The sequence below is a fragment of the Dasypus novemcinctus genome, chromosome 1 (assembly GCF_030445035.2).
Source record: "Dasypus novemcinctus isolate mDasNov1 chromosome 1, mDasNov1.1.hap2, whole genome shotgun sequence".
Lineage (NCBI taxonomy): Eukaryota > Metazoa > Chordata > Mammalia > Cingulata > Dasypodidae > Dasypus > Dasypus novemcinctus.
The window spans coordinates 115,918,693-115,935,753 of record NC_080673.1 but is presented as its reverse complement, the minus strand read 5'-3'; positions in this window follow the sequence as shown (position 1 = coordinate 115,935,753).

Genomic DNA, 17,061 nt, shown 5'->3' with positions numbered 1-17,061 from the left:
CAACACTCGTTCCCATCATCATGACACATCCATTGGATTTGGTAAGTACATCTTTGGGCACCTCTGCACCTCATATACATTGGTTCACATCATGGCCCATACTCTCCTCTATTCCATCAAGTGGGCCCTGTGAGGATTTACAATGTCCGGTGATTACCTCTGAAGCACCATCCAGGGCAGCTCCATGTCCCGAAGACGCCTCCACCTCTCATCTCTTCCTGCCTTTCCCCATACCCTTTGTCCATTATGTCCACTTTTCCCAATCCAATGCCACCTCTTCTATGTGGACATTGGATTGGTTGTGTCCATTGCACCTCTATGTCAAGAGGAGGCTCAGATTCCACCTGGATGCTGGATGCAATCCTCCCATTTTCAGTTGTAATCACTCTAGGCTCCATGGTGTGGTGGTTGTCCTTCTTCAACTCCATCTTAGCTGAGTGTGGTAAGTCCAATAAATCAGATTGTAGGTGCTGGAGTCTGTTGAGGCTCAGGATCTGGCTATCACATTGTCAGTCCAGAGATTCAAATCTCCTAAATATATCTTAAACCCCAACATTAACTGCACCTCCAGCACATTAGCATGAAAGTCTTATGAAGGGAGATCCCATCTGAGTCCAGATTCATCACACATAAACACCATTTCCAAAGAGGGGCCATCTGCCCTGGTAGTTAACCCCATCGGCCATGATAAACAAAGTCTTAACAGCACCTTACACCCTTAGTATAAACCCCAAAACAAATATTCAAATGGAAATAGTGAAAGAAAATTGCTGGTGGAAAAGAATGAAAAGAACAATAATTCATTCATCTATTTATTTATTCATTTATAAAATGTATTGAGGGTGTACTATGGAGCCAGACAAGATTTAGACACTGGGGATATGAAAAGAAAGAATGCTGTTCTGAGTGATTTTAGTAAGTAAGAGTGTTACATGCATCAACTCATTGTCCCCTAACTTTTATTTTGAAAAACATCAAGACTTCAGAAAAGTTGAAAGTTTAGTACATGAGCACCCTTATTATATTTGTCACCTAGATTCATGAGTGATTAACATTTTACCATATTTACATTATCTCTTTCTATTTCTTTATGCTTATTTTCATATACGTACATACTTTTTTGCCAAACCATTGAAAAATAGGTTGTAGACATCATGACATCATGACACTTTGCTCCCACATACTTCAGCATTTAGTAGAAAAACAATGAATTCTTCTACATAGCTATAAAACCTATAAAAACCATTATGATTCTCAAGAAACTTAACATAGGTACAATAATATTTCCTAATATACAGTCCATATTCAAAATTTCCTAATTATCCTAACAATATTCTTATTATTATTAACTCACAAAATTCTACGAGGTAGCTATTATCACTCCCCATTTTATCGATGAAGTAAGGAACTGAAGAGCAAAGAGGTTATGCAGCTTGCACAAGGTCATAAGCACCAGAACTGGGATTTGAACAAAGGCAGTCTGACTTCAAACCTCTGATCTTTACCAATATGCTATATTCATTGGTATAGGATTCATCAGTACTGGATGCCTGAGCCATGGGTGAACAGGCAATCCCCAATGAAGAGAACACTTGAAAAGAAGCTTTATCCTTGTTTTTCAACATCACAATTTTCCTTAGAACCAGACATGTTTATGACTAGAGCCTTAAGGACATGTTCTAAACAGGATCTTCTCATAATTTTAGTGTATCCTTCTATATAGAAAACTTGGTTTTGTGAAAAGTGCATGAACTTTGGAGTTGGATGAGCTTGAATAATGTTATTATTGAGAGTAAATTAACTTACTTCTCTCATCTTTATTTCCTCATGGGCTGGTGAGGGCTATAATTTAACACAGCTCCTGGGTACCCTTATAGCAGTTCTATTAGTCAAATCACAAAATACTTTCTGGGTGATAGGTCCCTCTTGAAATATTTTTCCTACTTAGAACTACCTGTTAGAGTTCCAGCCTCCTTTTGCCATCTGAGCTAGCTAGCTCTCTGGCCCCTTGCTCCAATCCCCTTTGACCACCAATAGCTCTATTTTCTGTATTTCTCTGATACTATCCCTTAATGGCCCATCTGGGAGAAACTTGATAAGCATCCAAATTATTATTAGAAAAGAAGGGGGTATATTTCTATTCTGCCCAAGAAAAGATAATCCTTTCCCTGAGAATGAATCAAATGACTCCTTTGAATGAGAAAAGATAAAAGGTAAAATAAGCTGTTGTGGTGATTAGAAACTGTATGTACCCCAAGAAAATAATTTTCCTAAATTTAATCCTTTCTGGTGGGTGGAAAACTATTATAATTAAGACCTTTTTATGAGGTTACTTCAGTAATGTTGTGGCAGTTTAAGATTATTTTATGAATCCCCCAAAAAGAAAGATTATGTTTGAAATCACCCAGTTCCTCTGGATGTGATACTCATTGATTGCATTAAATGCAGTTGAGGGGCCTTTGATTAGATTACATAATAAGACTGCTTTAGGATTTTTGATTCAATTATGTCAGTAAGGCATGACTCAAGTTGAGTCCTTGTCTCCTTGCTGGGTCTGATATGAATGGATTCACACAGACAGGCAAACATAGGGAGAGAGAGCTGTCATTTTTGAACCTGCCATGTTGCAAAAAGTAGAAATCTCAAACAGTTGAGGCCCCAAAGAGAGATGAATCATTTGCCTGAGAGCTGACACAGCTGAACTTCAGAAGCAAATGAAACAGATGAAACTGATGGGAAGCCTCGAAAGAGACAAGCCCTATGCCAGCTTGCAGCTGAAATTGGGAAGAAAGCAGAGCAGGTGAGCCTAAGAGAGGACAGCTGGAGGAGCATAGGCTTTGGGTGGTGTTATGAATAGAATTGTGTTCTTCCAAAAGATATGCTCAGGAGCTAATCCCTGGTCCCATGGATGTGATTTTATTTGGGAAATGAATCTTTGAAGATATTATTAGTTAAGATGAGGTCCACTCTAATTCAATATAACTGATGTCCTTTTATGAAGAAAGAAGACAGCATGTGATGGAAGCAGAGATTTTCTGCCACAAACCAAAGAACACCATAAATTACTGGCAAGCCACCTCCAGAACGCTACATCCTTCAGAGGGAGCATGGCCCTGCCAACTCTTTGATTCTGGACTTCTAGCCTCCAGAACTGTGAGGCAGTGAATTTCTGTTGTTTTTTTAATCTACCCAGATTGTTGTGCTTTGTTATAATGGCCCCAGGAAACTAAAGCAGGAGACAAGGCTCCAGGATGGAAAGTGGAGGGAGACAAAGCCCAAATCAAAAACCCTCTGTCCCTGCCACAAATTAGAAAAAAAGTAGTAGGCAGTTGATATGTGGTAAATAGGTATTTACCCACAGAAATAGATTAAATTTAAGAACATGATTTTCTAGAGTATATGCAAATTCAAACCACCACACTCCACACTCTGGACCCCAAAAAGGCATGTTCTTTCTATATGCAAAATGCATTATTCCATCACAATATTCCAAAAGCCTTGAATTGTTTCAGTAAAAATGCTAACTACAAAATGCATCAAAAGCAGTTATGGAGGAAATGAATGTGGCTGAGGCACCTGAGCTCCCATCTATCACATGGGAGGTCCGGGTTCAGTTTCCATTGCCTACTGGAGAAGATGAGCAAGATGGCAAGCTGGGGTGACAGACTGATGTGGCAAGCTGAAGCAACAAGATGACACAACCAAGAGACAGCAAGGAAATACAATACAAGATGCAACAAAAGCAGGGAGCAGAGGTGTCTCAGGCAATTAGGCATCTCCCTCCCATATCCAAGGTCCCAGGTTCAGTTCCCTTGCCTCCTAGAAAGAGAAGGCCAGCACACAACAAATGGACACAGCAAATGCAAATAATGAAGGGGTAGAGAAAAAATAAATGAAATAAATCTTTTAAAAAATCAGTTACAGGTATTATCTGTCCTGGGGCACAATTTCCCTCCAACTGTGAAACTTAGAGAACAAGTTATCTTCTTCCATTATATAATGGAGGGGCAATCATAGGATAAACATTCCCATTTCCATAGGGAGAAATTGAAAGGAAAACAGGGGTCATGTCATGGGTCCCAAACTACTCCAAAACCCTGTAGGGTATTCTCGGTTAGATTTCAAGGTCTGATAGTTATCTATGGAATGATGGTTTGTCTTCAGGGCCTGAGGGAGCAAGAGCCCCACCCTTTCCAAGTACTTGCACAGTAGCCATGCTCTCCCCAAACACTGGGGTGAAGAAGGCTCCAAGTTTTCAAGCACTGAAGCGATGGCCAGATTCTAGACTCCAGCCTCATCAAACACTGGGGTGGTTTCAAGTTGCCCACAGTCCCCCAGGGACCTGAGGCAACTGGAATGGTAACATTCTTCCTGTACAATGGGGTGGAAGGCCTGTCCTTTTCAAGTGCCGGGGCATACTCACCCTTTCCACACACATGGGTGGGCTTGCTCTCTTGGCTTGATATGATGTCTTCAGTCCAGACCCCAGCTTCCATGGTTCTGCTTTCAAAGTCATTTTTCCTTCAACCTGTCCCTTTTCTGTCTCTTTTAGTTCAGTCTGGCAGGAGTTCCTTTAATAAAGATCTCACAAAAACACTTGTCAGTTTAACACAGGGGTCCCAACCATCAGACATATGATTGTTCCACAAATCCTTTCTGGATAACTGCATATCCTGACTTGCACTGAAATGACTGACTGGTTCCATGTTTGGTTAAATCCTCACATGGAGTACTGTTTTCTGGAGACTTATTTTCCAGAAGCTCAGAATTTTCCAACCCATCAATTTCAGGTTTCTTTGTGCCCAAGAGTTCAGTTCTCAGCTCATCCCTTTCCTCTTGCAATTTTCTATAAGCTTCAAGGAAAAACCAGACTGCCCTTTCCCACACTTAGTTTGGAAATCTTCTAAGCTAAACATCCAAGCTCATCACATTCAAATTCTCCCTTCCATCTAACATCAGAACTCAATTTTGCCAAGTTTTCTGCCACTTTAAAATAAGGATCACCTTTCTTGTAGTTCGCAATGACACATACATCATTTCTGTCTAAGGCCTCATCAGAAGTGCCTTTAGCATCTGTATTTCTACCAATGGTTTCTTCAAAACATTCTAAGCTTTTTCTACCAAATGCCTCATAATTCAAATGCCTCTACTCATTGCCCAATTACAAAAACTTTTTAACATTTTTGGTATTTGCAATAGCAGCAGCCCCTCTTCTAAAACCAAAGTCTGTTTTAGTTTGCTAAGCTGCTCAAAGCAGATACCACAAAATGTGTTTGTATTTTTAACAATGAGAATTTATTAGCTTACAGGCTTTTGGTTGATAGACAGAAAAATGTACAAATCAAGGCATCATCAAGTGACACTTTCTTCCTGAAGACCAGCTGCTGGCAATCCTGGACTCCTCTATCACATGACCAGAATCTGCTGGTCTTTCCCATTTCTTCTGGTTTCCTTGCTTTCAGCTTTTTGGTTCCATGACTTTCTCTCTCTCTCTCTCTTTCTATACTAATCCCATTTATAAAGGACTTCAGGAATTAAAACTCACTCTGGACCATGCCTTATATTTTAGTCTGCCAAAGGGCTGCCAATGCAAAGTACCAGAAATCACCTGGCTTTTATAAAGGGGATTTATTTGGGGTAAAAACTTACAGTTCCTAGGCCATGAAAAGTCCAAACCAAGGTACCATCAGAGATGCCTTCTTACCAAAGTAAGTTACTGTCGATCCTGGCATTGCCACATGGGGAAGCAAGATGGCTGCACACGTCTCTCCCTTCTCTTCAGGGTTCTGTTGATGTTCAGCTTCTTGCTTCCTGTGCCTTTTTCTCTTTTGGTCTGAATTTCACTCCATATGCTCCATGGCAGACATGCAAGCACTCACCAGGCTATGATTTGCTAATGGCTTCTCAGCACAGGCCACATTGTGGGAATGGATTGTCTGTGGGTATTAGCACGACCACAATGTAACTCCTTCACAAAGACCACTCTGCTCCTTTCCCTGTGGTCATCCAGGGCCAGTCACCTCATCTCAGGTCTGTCTTACCTCCAACACAAACCCGGGTGAACCATATTTAATCTGTAGGAATTAATTTATTATTGCGATCAATTTATTATTGTGGTATGAATTCTATAGCCTGCTTTCTTCACAGCTGGCTGTTGATCTTCTATCACCCTTTCTTCTCTTAACAAATCTTAGGACTTGGAAAACTGAAGCTTTGGCTTTCAAGGTGATTACTTCTGACGTGGGCTTCAAGAGTTATTTGATATGTAAAAAAATAAATATTGGCTTTTTTTCATTTGGATTCCTTCTATAAAATATCCTCATCCTTCTCCAGGCAAAGTGAATCCCTCTAAACGAGGAGGAGAGAAAGGCAGAAAAATGTAAACGTGCTCCTTTAAAATGGAAATTCGAAAGTAAAATAATAAGCATCACAAAAAAGGACCAGCTCTAATTAAAAGGAAACACTGAAGCAATAATTAGCTTCTTTTGTTTTTCCAAGTGGAGTCTAATGAATAGGTTTTGCCTTGGGATATTTGCAATAGTCAGTAGGTTAGAAACTCATGTGGACTTGTTGGGCTAAGAATACGAGTTTCTCCTGCAGTTTACATTCTGTTATATTCTGTTCTAGGGTTCAAACTTGTAGTTCATGACTCCCAGGGGCAAAGATGATAAGACCTCCACCAATGTGCACAGAGTCTGCCTTATTCAAATCTTATTATTTTAGTAAGGAGTCAGCAAACACTTTCTATAAAGCAGAAGACAGAAAACTTTCTGTAAAGAACCAGATGGTAAATATTTTCTACTTTACAGGCCTTTCGGTTTCTGTCAGAGTTCAAACCTGCCAATGTAGTGAAAGCAGCCCTCCACAATACGTAAACAAATGGGCATGGCCATATTTCAATAAAACTTTATTTACAAAAATAAGTGGTGGGACAAATTTGGCTTCCATGCTGTAGTTTGCTGTGCTCTGTTTTGGATGCTTGCATAAGGACATAAATCATGAAGAATTAATCCTTTAGATTTCTTAGCTATTATAAATCAACTATAATATATTTTTTAAAAATATCAGTGAGCTTAGTATATTTTCTTTTGCTTTTGCTACCTTGAAGCTTGGTCCTTGTTTTAAACTCTATTAATAAAAAAAGTTCGGTAAACTTTTCCAGTGTTTGATACAGCAACCTGTGGTTTGTTTCCACTACTGCTACTTAATAAAATGCTTCGGACAGTTCCTGGCTTAAATATAGCCAGAAATGTATTTATGTTTGATAAATAACATTTGAAGATAATGTCTTCACTGTTCTAATTATCCTTTGAAATTCTGTGACAGAGATTATCAAATATGTCTCACCAGTTAGCCAGCTGAGTGAAAGGTTGACCTTGATTCTACCTGTAGGGTAATTGTATAAAATCAACAGCACAATGTAAACCATTACTCATGTTTTGTAGAATAGGCTATCATCAAGTCCAGTAAACCAAATATTTTGAGAGTAACTTTCAGTCAATATACAATACCTGAATGGCTGTCAGGGACTGGCAGGAGCACAATGTATTTCCTAAAGATGGTTGCAACAATATTTCCTATTCCACAAGCTCCTCTGCAATGTGAAGCTTTTCCTTCTCCACCAAGGTCTGGAGATTATTTCTGTATCCCCTTGAATCTGACCCCTTTGACCAGAATGAAAATGACTCTGTAACAGTTCCAGCCTTAGCCCCAAACTGGCCTAGAAACTTCTGCTACCTACTCCTGAAGTCCCAAACCACCATGTAAGAAATCCAGACTATTCTGCTGGAGTCATGTGAAGAAACACTGAGATACCAAGCATGAAGTGAAGAAGCCGTCCTGGAAATGCAGCCCAGTCAGTTCACCAGAGGACTCCTCACCCAGCCCCTCTCTGGCTGTGACCATGTGAGAGATTCCCAGTCAGAACCACACTCAACTCACAGATCCTTGAGAGAAAATAATGAATTGGTGTTTTGAACCACCAAGTTTTGAGGTTGTTTGTTACATAATTGTGAAAAGAACTGAGAAGCATAGACAAACTGAGTTTGTGAGAATTAAGGAAGTCATAATAGAGCTAAAATAAAATGAAATTAAGAACTTAAAATCAAGAAAACTATTTAGATAAGCCCAAATTTGGTAAGAAAATAGTAATATGCATCCATTTCTATGAACACTGGCTAATAATGACATCATATTTTGCCTCCTAAGGAGAAGATTCTTGGTCTTGAAAAACAAAAGGACAACTTCTGAAAAGACTATTTTGAGAGTGAGGGATATTTTCCCCTTGAGGTGGCATAACAAAGTTTTACAGGCACTTCCAGCAATGCCACTGTGTCCTGAAGGAAAGGGCTGGTATCGTTATAATTACATTTTAACTACATCCTCTGAGTTACATTTTAAGCTGTAATAAGACATCTTTCTAATGTAAAAATAAGAGCAAATTATATTGACATATTTTCTCTTTGCTAGTAATAGCTGAAAGAGTAAATAAATAGCCCAGAAAAGTGAACACAGCTAGCTTCACTCTGTTCTGTGACCCCTCATGGCTCTGTATCTGGAAATTTGTTTGCCCTTCTGTAGAAATTTCCAAACACTGAAAGGAAAATAAATTAAAAATAGTTTTGGAGTAGATGAGAATGTGAGTTGAAGGTGACATGACACCTTTTCTTGCTTAGGATGAATATTGATACTCATGAATGAACATATTTGAAAGAGGCATTTTCTTCTGCTGAAAATAGGACAAGATTCCCATAATGAAGCAGATTAGTAAGATAGGAAATTAATGGATGGATCTGGACCCTGGCAGAGAGTGCCCATGGACATCAGTAACCCCCAAGAAGGCTGCCGAAAAACCCACACCCCCAAGATTCTGCTATCCAGAACAAAGACTTCTTCTGGAAGCAAAGAAAAACCCTGGATATTCCCCAAGGAATTTATCATTGGGTCCTCACTGGGGGATTGATGGATGGGGTGACCAATCAAAATAGCAAACAGCTGGAACCCCTCCCCTGTGATTAGCAAAGGGGTGGAATAATTAATAGTTTAAAAAGCAGACCCAGAGGCCTGAGAGCTCTCGTGCTCTGCTCTCTTGCCTCTGAACCTATTCCTGCCCTCTGTGCGCTGCTCTTGCCATTTATCCTCTGCCATGTGGCCAAACCTGGGCATTTATAACCCATAATGGGGAACTGTAGTCTGTAAATCAGCCCTCTTTATCCCTTTACAGACCCTTCCTCTCTACCTGGGACCCCTGATCTGTTATTTTCTCACATTTCTCTTCCCTCCCTATCTGAATAAATTACTGTCCTAACTCACCTGGCATGCTCTTGAAATTCATTTCTGCAGCATAGCCAAGAACCTAAATAAAATCCAGTAACAACAGCACACCTATTTCAGCCTCTATTCTGGAGATCAACAGGAAATAAACACTTCTGTGAAATGCCTCAAGCTTTGACATATCTTTAAGTGTCTGTATGGTCAAGAGGAGATTGCTCAACAGTGTCCCTCTTCCTACTCATAAATCTGTAAAGATTTCCCTACTGATTTAGGGAGGAAAACATTGTTTATTTGTTGTTATATAAATTAGAAAATAGAGTTATTTGTGTTAGAACATATGGAAATAGAGAGAGAGAGTAAGTTTACTTTTAACTGCCTAAGATGATAATAGAGAAATGTGTTACCAAATAATGTTAAGAATAAGTTGGGGACCAAGATCCCAGAAGAAAAATAAATTCTTATAATACAAAGTATATTAGTCAGCCAAAGGGGTGCTGATGCAAGTGTCTATTCTCTGCCTTTCCCAATTGCTTCCATGTTGTTGCTGTTTTCAAGTTGGAGATAATGAGGTAGCAGATAATGTTTTTACAGAATCCCAGTCTTTATCTTGTGACTGGTTCTTACATAATGCTCTAGCAAAATTATTTATTACACAAGGACATTTAGGAAACTTATGTTAACTTTTTGAAGTTCGAGTCCAATCCAGGAGGTAACTTTCAAGAAGGTGGAAGAAGTAAGAGCTTTACTTCCCAGAACCTTAGCAAGTGATTGCTCTTTTATTTTTTTTCCAAAGGTTTCTTCTCTGAAACTTTCCAGCCAGAACGGGCTCTCTCATTTTTTGTTTTTGTCAATTGTAGGTTCTAAATTTAAGGCTCAAGTTGAATTTTTTTGAGCTTTGAATTCATTTTAGCTTTGGGGTGATGTATATTTAGCTGCTTTGAGTTTACTCCTTGGTAGAACAAGCAACTTAGAGACAATTTTCTCTTAAGATTCTGTGAGTTTTCTCTTCATAGAACACAAGTTCCTCTAGATAAGAATTGGATATTTACCATCACTTTAAAAAAGAGTAGAAGTCTCTTTAACACATAATAAAATTCTTTTGAAAGGAAGAAAAACAAAGAAAAAGCACTTTTTAAAAAAACAAATCAATTTTATTGATACATGTTAATAAAGTATTCAATTCATCTGAGGAAAAGCACTTTAGAAAAATATCTGAAATTATTTATAAAATCGTAGCAATGAAAAAGCAATAAAAATGAAACATTTTCTAAAGCAGTCCCATATATTAGGCACACACCAGGTACCTACTCCTTTACCTGGATGACTCAAGAGCACAACAGTTTAAATTCCAAAGCAGAGCCCACTGGCAGGGCACCAAACTCCTGAGCTGTTTGTCCTCTCTATACTGTCTGGATTTCTCCAAAACTTTCAGGAGCCCTGATATTTGAGGAAGTATTTACTTTGATAGTCAATGAGATCCTGCTGAGACGTGCATAAGAGTAACTTCTGGAATGACTTCCTGACTCACTTTGAAATCTCATAGCCACATAAACTCATTTGTCTTTATCTATTCCCCATTTTGTCAAGGTCTTTTTCCAGTTGCATTGCTAGTTGGTGCTTGGTAGTAATCTCTCAGTGCCAGGGAAGCTTATCCCCAGGAGTCATGTCCCATGCTGGGGGGAAGGTAATACATTTATATGCTGAACTTGGCTTAAAGAGAGGCCACATTTGAGCAATAAGGAAGCACTCGGGAGATAACTCGTAGTCACCCTATAATACTAGGCTAAGTTTCAATTTCAAAATTAAAGGTTCATACGTACAGTCATCACAATAAAGGGCCCATTAATGGACCATCCTTCTTCACTAGTCATTGCTCCTGTACTCAGGGGAGTCTTGCTGTCCCATTAGAGTATGTGACAGAGCTCCCAAGGATGTGATTCACTATTCTTTCAGTTATTGTGTGAATCTCAGTGTGACTGAGTTGGACTCAGTTGTGGTTTCCCTACACATGGCTCTTCTGCCCCTTTTATTTGAACCTGTAGTTAGTATTAGAGTTGATAGGTGTATGTCCAAGAGACTTAAATCTTTGGGCTGTCCATGTGCCAGCTGGGCCCTGAACCACAACAGAGTTGCAGTGCCTACTCTCTAGTTCACTGAATTCACCCAGGACAACTAAAAAGGAGATGATGATGGACAATGATCATCCCAAGGAAAAGAGAGAGTCTGCAACTGCAAGCAAGATAGTCCATCCATCTGCCCCATGGGATCTAAGCCCCCTCTCAAGTAGAGATAGAGTGGGTATCACCATCCCAGAATCCTCAGGATTGAGGAATGAACAATGGACTAGAGTAGACTTACTGGTATTCTATTTTAAACTTACTGTGAATCTAGCAATGGAAGAACTTACATCATTGATTGGAGGCAGTGGCCACTAGAGGTTCTGAGGGGATGGAGAAGGAAAAACAGTCCTGAATGACATTGCAATGACAGATAAAGGTCATTATAGATCTTGCAATAACTTACATAATTATGCAGGAAAGAGTGTAAACTACAATGTAAACTATAATCCATGCTTAGTGGCAATCCTCCAAAATGTATTAATCAATTTTAACAAATGTACCACACTAGTGAAGGATGTTGAAAATGTGGGAAAATGTTGAAGGGGTAGGGAGCAGAGCATATGGGAATTCCCTATATTTTTTCTGCAACATTTATGTAATCTAAGTATCTTTTAAAAAATAAAAATATATATAAATATATACAAAAATATATATACAGTTAATATTGTAGAATAGTGTAAAGGCTTAAAACACTGCATAACTTGCTAAAACCTGTTAAAGATTTCCCTGAATCATACATTGCTCTGAGTATCCAAAGTTTAAAAAGAACATTTTTTGCGATTTTCACATCTACTCTTTATATAGCTTTATATTTCTGTTCAGCTTTATGAGTTAACCAAATATTCTTGTATGTTGTCTTCCTTTCCATTTCATCCATTTCCTTGTTAATCTCTTTCCAAATCACCCAAATTCTTTGTACTTTGCAACATGAATATTTATGATGTGCAGAAATATAGACCACTTTGTTCTCTTAAATTTCAACTCTCTTATTTCTTTCAATGTTTTGTTGATCTTCCCCCAATAAAATAAATCATGGAAGAAGACATGACAAGAAAATCAACAGAGGACAGAAAGTAGTTATAGAAGGATATCATTCAAATACCAGATTATTATTTAATGATGGGAAGTGTAGATGGGGTGGGTAGCTATTATTTATTTAACATTTAATTTTAAAATTAAGTACTGGTCTAAGTGCCTTGTAGACATTTTAAAATTTAATATTTATGCTGCCCTTGTGAGGCAGTATAGTTCATTATTTTAAAACCTTCACTTTGGAGCCAGATCATCAGATTCCAAATTCTGGCTTTTCTACTTGTTAGGTTTGTGACTCTGTGCAAGTTACTTAAGTGCTTTGTGTCTCCTCACAAAAATCTGGATAATAAAGTTTCTATGTCATAGAGTTGTTATAAGGATTACGTGAGTTAATGTACTGCACTAGGAACAATATTTGGATTATGTAATCATTCAGTGAAAGTTTAGCGTATACAAGGTACCCATTTTCAGAGGCAGAAACTGAAGATTGGAGAAATTAAATTTAGTGGCTTAAGGCCACATAGCAAATAGGTGGTAGAGCCAGGATTTGACTTAGGTCTGTTTGACTCTACAGCTACTAGAGTTAATTATCTCTTTTGTCAATGACAGTTTTAATTTCCTAGGCCAGGTTTAAACAATGGGAGTTTTTTTGCTTACAGTCTACAGTTTTGAGGCTATGAAAATGTCCAGATCAAAGACATCATCAAGGCAATGCTTTCTTCCTGAAGACCAGCTGCCAGCAATCGTTGACTCTTTTGTCACATGGCAAGTCAAATGGCAAAGCATGTGGCAGCATCTGCTGGTCTCTTCCTTCTCTTCAGAGTTTCATTGATTTTAGCTGCCTGTTTCCATGGCATTCTCTCTCTCTCTCTCTTTCTATCCCGTTTATAAAGGACATCAGTAGAAGGATGAAGACCCACCCTGAGCCATGCCTTAACTGAAGTAGCCTCATCAAATGTCCTATTTACAATAAGTGTATACTCACAGGAACGGATTGGCTTTAAGATCATGATTTTCTGGAGTACGAATAGTTCCAAACTGTCATAATGACAATATTCAAATATTTTATAACCCATGTTTAAACGGTTTATGAAGCAACAGTGGCTTAGCCCAATACCTCAAATTCTAGTCCTGGCAAGTGTTTTAAAAACCAGCTCGGGGGGGTACATTTCTTGATAATCTTCTGATAAAGTCTTCTTTAAGGAATTTTAAGCAAAATATTGTTAGCAGAATCTGATTATCTGGAATTTTCCTGCTGCTGTCCCAAGAACCCACTTGCTCTGCTACTGATCATAGGATAAGCTCTGTGAAGTGTGATAACATAAAACACAGTTTATTGTAACAGAGATTTACTATGTTAAAACAAACAAACAAAAAAAGACAGCTTGAAACACTCAGAGTTAGAGAACATGGATAAAGCAAAAAGGATTCAACCTGAACTAAAAAACACAGTATTCTCTCAGCCAAAACTGTCCAAGGGTTGTTTTTGTTTATTTTGTTGTCTATTTACTATTTTCTGATTTGGAAGAAATTGGGAGTTTACTTTTAGATCTCTTTATATATCATTTATTTATTCTGTTAGAATTTTAACTGTAGATCATTCTCATCATTTAATATAGGTTAAATAATTCTTACATCTTTTATTGATGCTTTCTCATATAGTTCTAATATAAATACCAACACCCCAAGTATTAATATAGAGTTTTTAGACTGAATAGAACCTCTCCAACTACTGCAATCAAGATTTTGGTAGTCATACTGGGCAAAATGGGAAAGCAGGCAATTGCCCTAGAAAGGCTTATTCCAGTATAGGTGTACCACTTGTTTCATTATAAAAGTTAATATCCTAAACGGACCATTTTATAAAATTTATAAATATTACCCTCAAAACCAGCTTCTCTGTAGTCTCCATATTAGTAAAAGGCAACTCCTTTCTTCCAGTTGCTCAGTGTAAAATGCTTGGTGTCATTCTTGATTCTTGATTTTTACTCACGACCAACATCTGGCACATCAGTAAATCCTATTGCTTTTACCTGCAAAATATATTCAGAATATGACCCCTTCTCACCATCCTTCTGCCACTATGCTTGGCCAAGCCCTGATCATCACTTTTTCAGATTATTGCAAGAGCTTCCTAGCCTGTCTTTCTTGCCTATTTCCTCCTTTAGTCCATTCTCCTCACAGCCTCCAGAGTGATTCTGTTCAACAGTAACTTGGACCTTCTCAGGCCCCTGCACAAAGCCTCCATGGACTTTCCTTTTCACTCTGAGCAAACTCAAAAGCCTTGCCTAAAACTAAAACTCAAAGTAAAATTCAAAACCCTGCTTAAATCATCTGCCATCCTTCTGACTTCATTTCCTGCTATTCTCCCCCTTTCTCAGTCCCTCCAGGCAAATGGCAGGCTCCTCTCTCTGGGGCTCTGCTTTTCCAGTTTCTTGAATCTAGAATTTTCTTTCCCCAGATATTCATATGGCTACCTTCCCCTTTCTTTCAGATCTTTACTCAAAAGCCACCTACATAATGAGGCCTCCCAGACTCCTTACCTAAAATTTCAAGCCAGTTCCCCTAACCCCAATGCTTGGTATTCTCCCTGCAATACTTTCATGTAATTCTTGGCATTTATCACTGTCTAATGTAATATAGTTTACTTATATATCTAATTTTTGTATGAATCCTCCACTGGATTATAAACTCTAGGAAGAGAGGAATTTTCTATTTGTTTTGTTCGCTGCTGTTTCACCAAATCTGTCACGTAGTAGACACTCAAAAAATTTGGTTAAATGTTACCAAATTTTATTCAGACAAAATTGAAATGATAAACTTTCTACCTAAAAGGCTGGTTAAAATGTGTTCCATTTATAAACTTGTTATTCAGTCTGTCCTGATTAATATTTCTGAAATCAATTTCATTATCTGACAGCATGATGTCCAAACTGAGGTATTTATATTTTGTGTTTATCCCACTTGCTGGAACATTTGATAGCAGCTTTCTACCACAAACACATTTTTAGATTAAAATTACTTTGCCCCCTATGGTTATCTGTGAGTACTCATAACAAATTGTTTGTCAGTGCTAAGTGAGCCAATGCTGATTGGCCATTGAGAACTCTAACAAACTTTAAATTTCAGCAGAATGCCCAGAGAATGCTATTCCTGTGGAAGAATCCAGGTATTCTGAAGGTAAAAGATTTCAGGTAATTTTTGGCTTTCTTGATGTTTCTGATAGCAAATAGCTTTATAACAGATTTGTTTACATTTCCAAGATGTTTGCCACTTTGGCAGAGATATTGCTTTTACAAATGAAGGCAAATTGAAAGTATTCCGTGCCGAGCAAACTGCATAATATTTAATGCTTTGTGTTATAAAAATAGAAAATTTTAGAAATCATCATCTAAAATTGAGAAACTGATAGTAACTTTCTCTTTGATTTGACTATCAGCGTAATCAAAAGTCAGAGTAACTCAGATACTCCATTTTTACTGTATTCCTTTACTTACAAACCAGAATGAGGAGAATTTTATCATATTCACACATTCAAACCTCATCTATGCTGATCAGCATGAAACTATTTGATAAATGACTCCTTATATTGTCCTGATCAGTAAAATGCTTGGAAGGCTTTATAGTTAGAATTATTAAATAGATCCTTAATTTATTAATTTAGAAAATAATTTAAGATTTTTAATATTTGATAGTTGTATTTCTCCAAATAATTTTTTTTATCTTGTAATGTTTAAAGACTACAAGAATGTTTAGATTATATTTCCCCAAGTCTTCCCCCCAAAGTGATCTCAGAGAGCGGTGTGTACTTTTAATTCTCTTGTTGGTTGCTATTTGTAGGTATGGGAATTAGTGAACTTCTTAATGTTCATCTAAACTGACATATTAGTAATCTAAGGCTATGATGGCTTTTTATTTCAATCTAATGACGTTTTGAATCAGCTGTGCTCATTAGATCCTGTTGTGATATTTACTAAAGCATAAACACGTACCTAAGTGTTAATATTTTAGACATTATTTTGTTGAGCCCAATATAAGATATGATTTACTTTTAAATCAACTACATGTGGATTTTTCTATAATAAGATAAAAATACATAAAATATTAATGGTCTAGGGTCTGATTAAAAACACTGACTGGCTCTATAGCTCCATTGTTTCCGTTCTGATCCTCCATCTGCCCCTGAACACCTGTAAATCTAAGACAAGTTATTTGACTCTTCAGTGTCTATTGCCTAAATTATAAAATGGGAATAGTTACAACAACCCTGCCTTATAGGGTTGTTGTAAGTCTCAAATAATTGAATATGTGTAAAGCTCTTAGAAAAGTCTGTTAAGTATTCAATAAATGTTATCTATTAACAAAAGTGCTACAAAATTGTTTCACTCTCCAGCTCATGGATAGCTACTAACTCAGATGTACAGCTAATGAATATGAGGGCATAGCCTCCTTGTATCCGCTTGGTAGCTGATAAGATTTCATTCCCTACAGTGGAAGACTCGTTTAAAGAGTCCATTATGAACTGCTGCATATAACTTAGTGTTTTTTTGAATTATACAAATAATTAAATTAAGCAATCATTTTCTAAAGACAAGGAGGATAAAATTAGGGCTAAAATAGATCAGCTAAATATGTG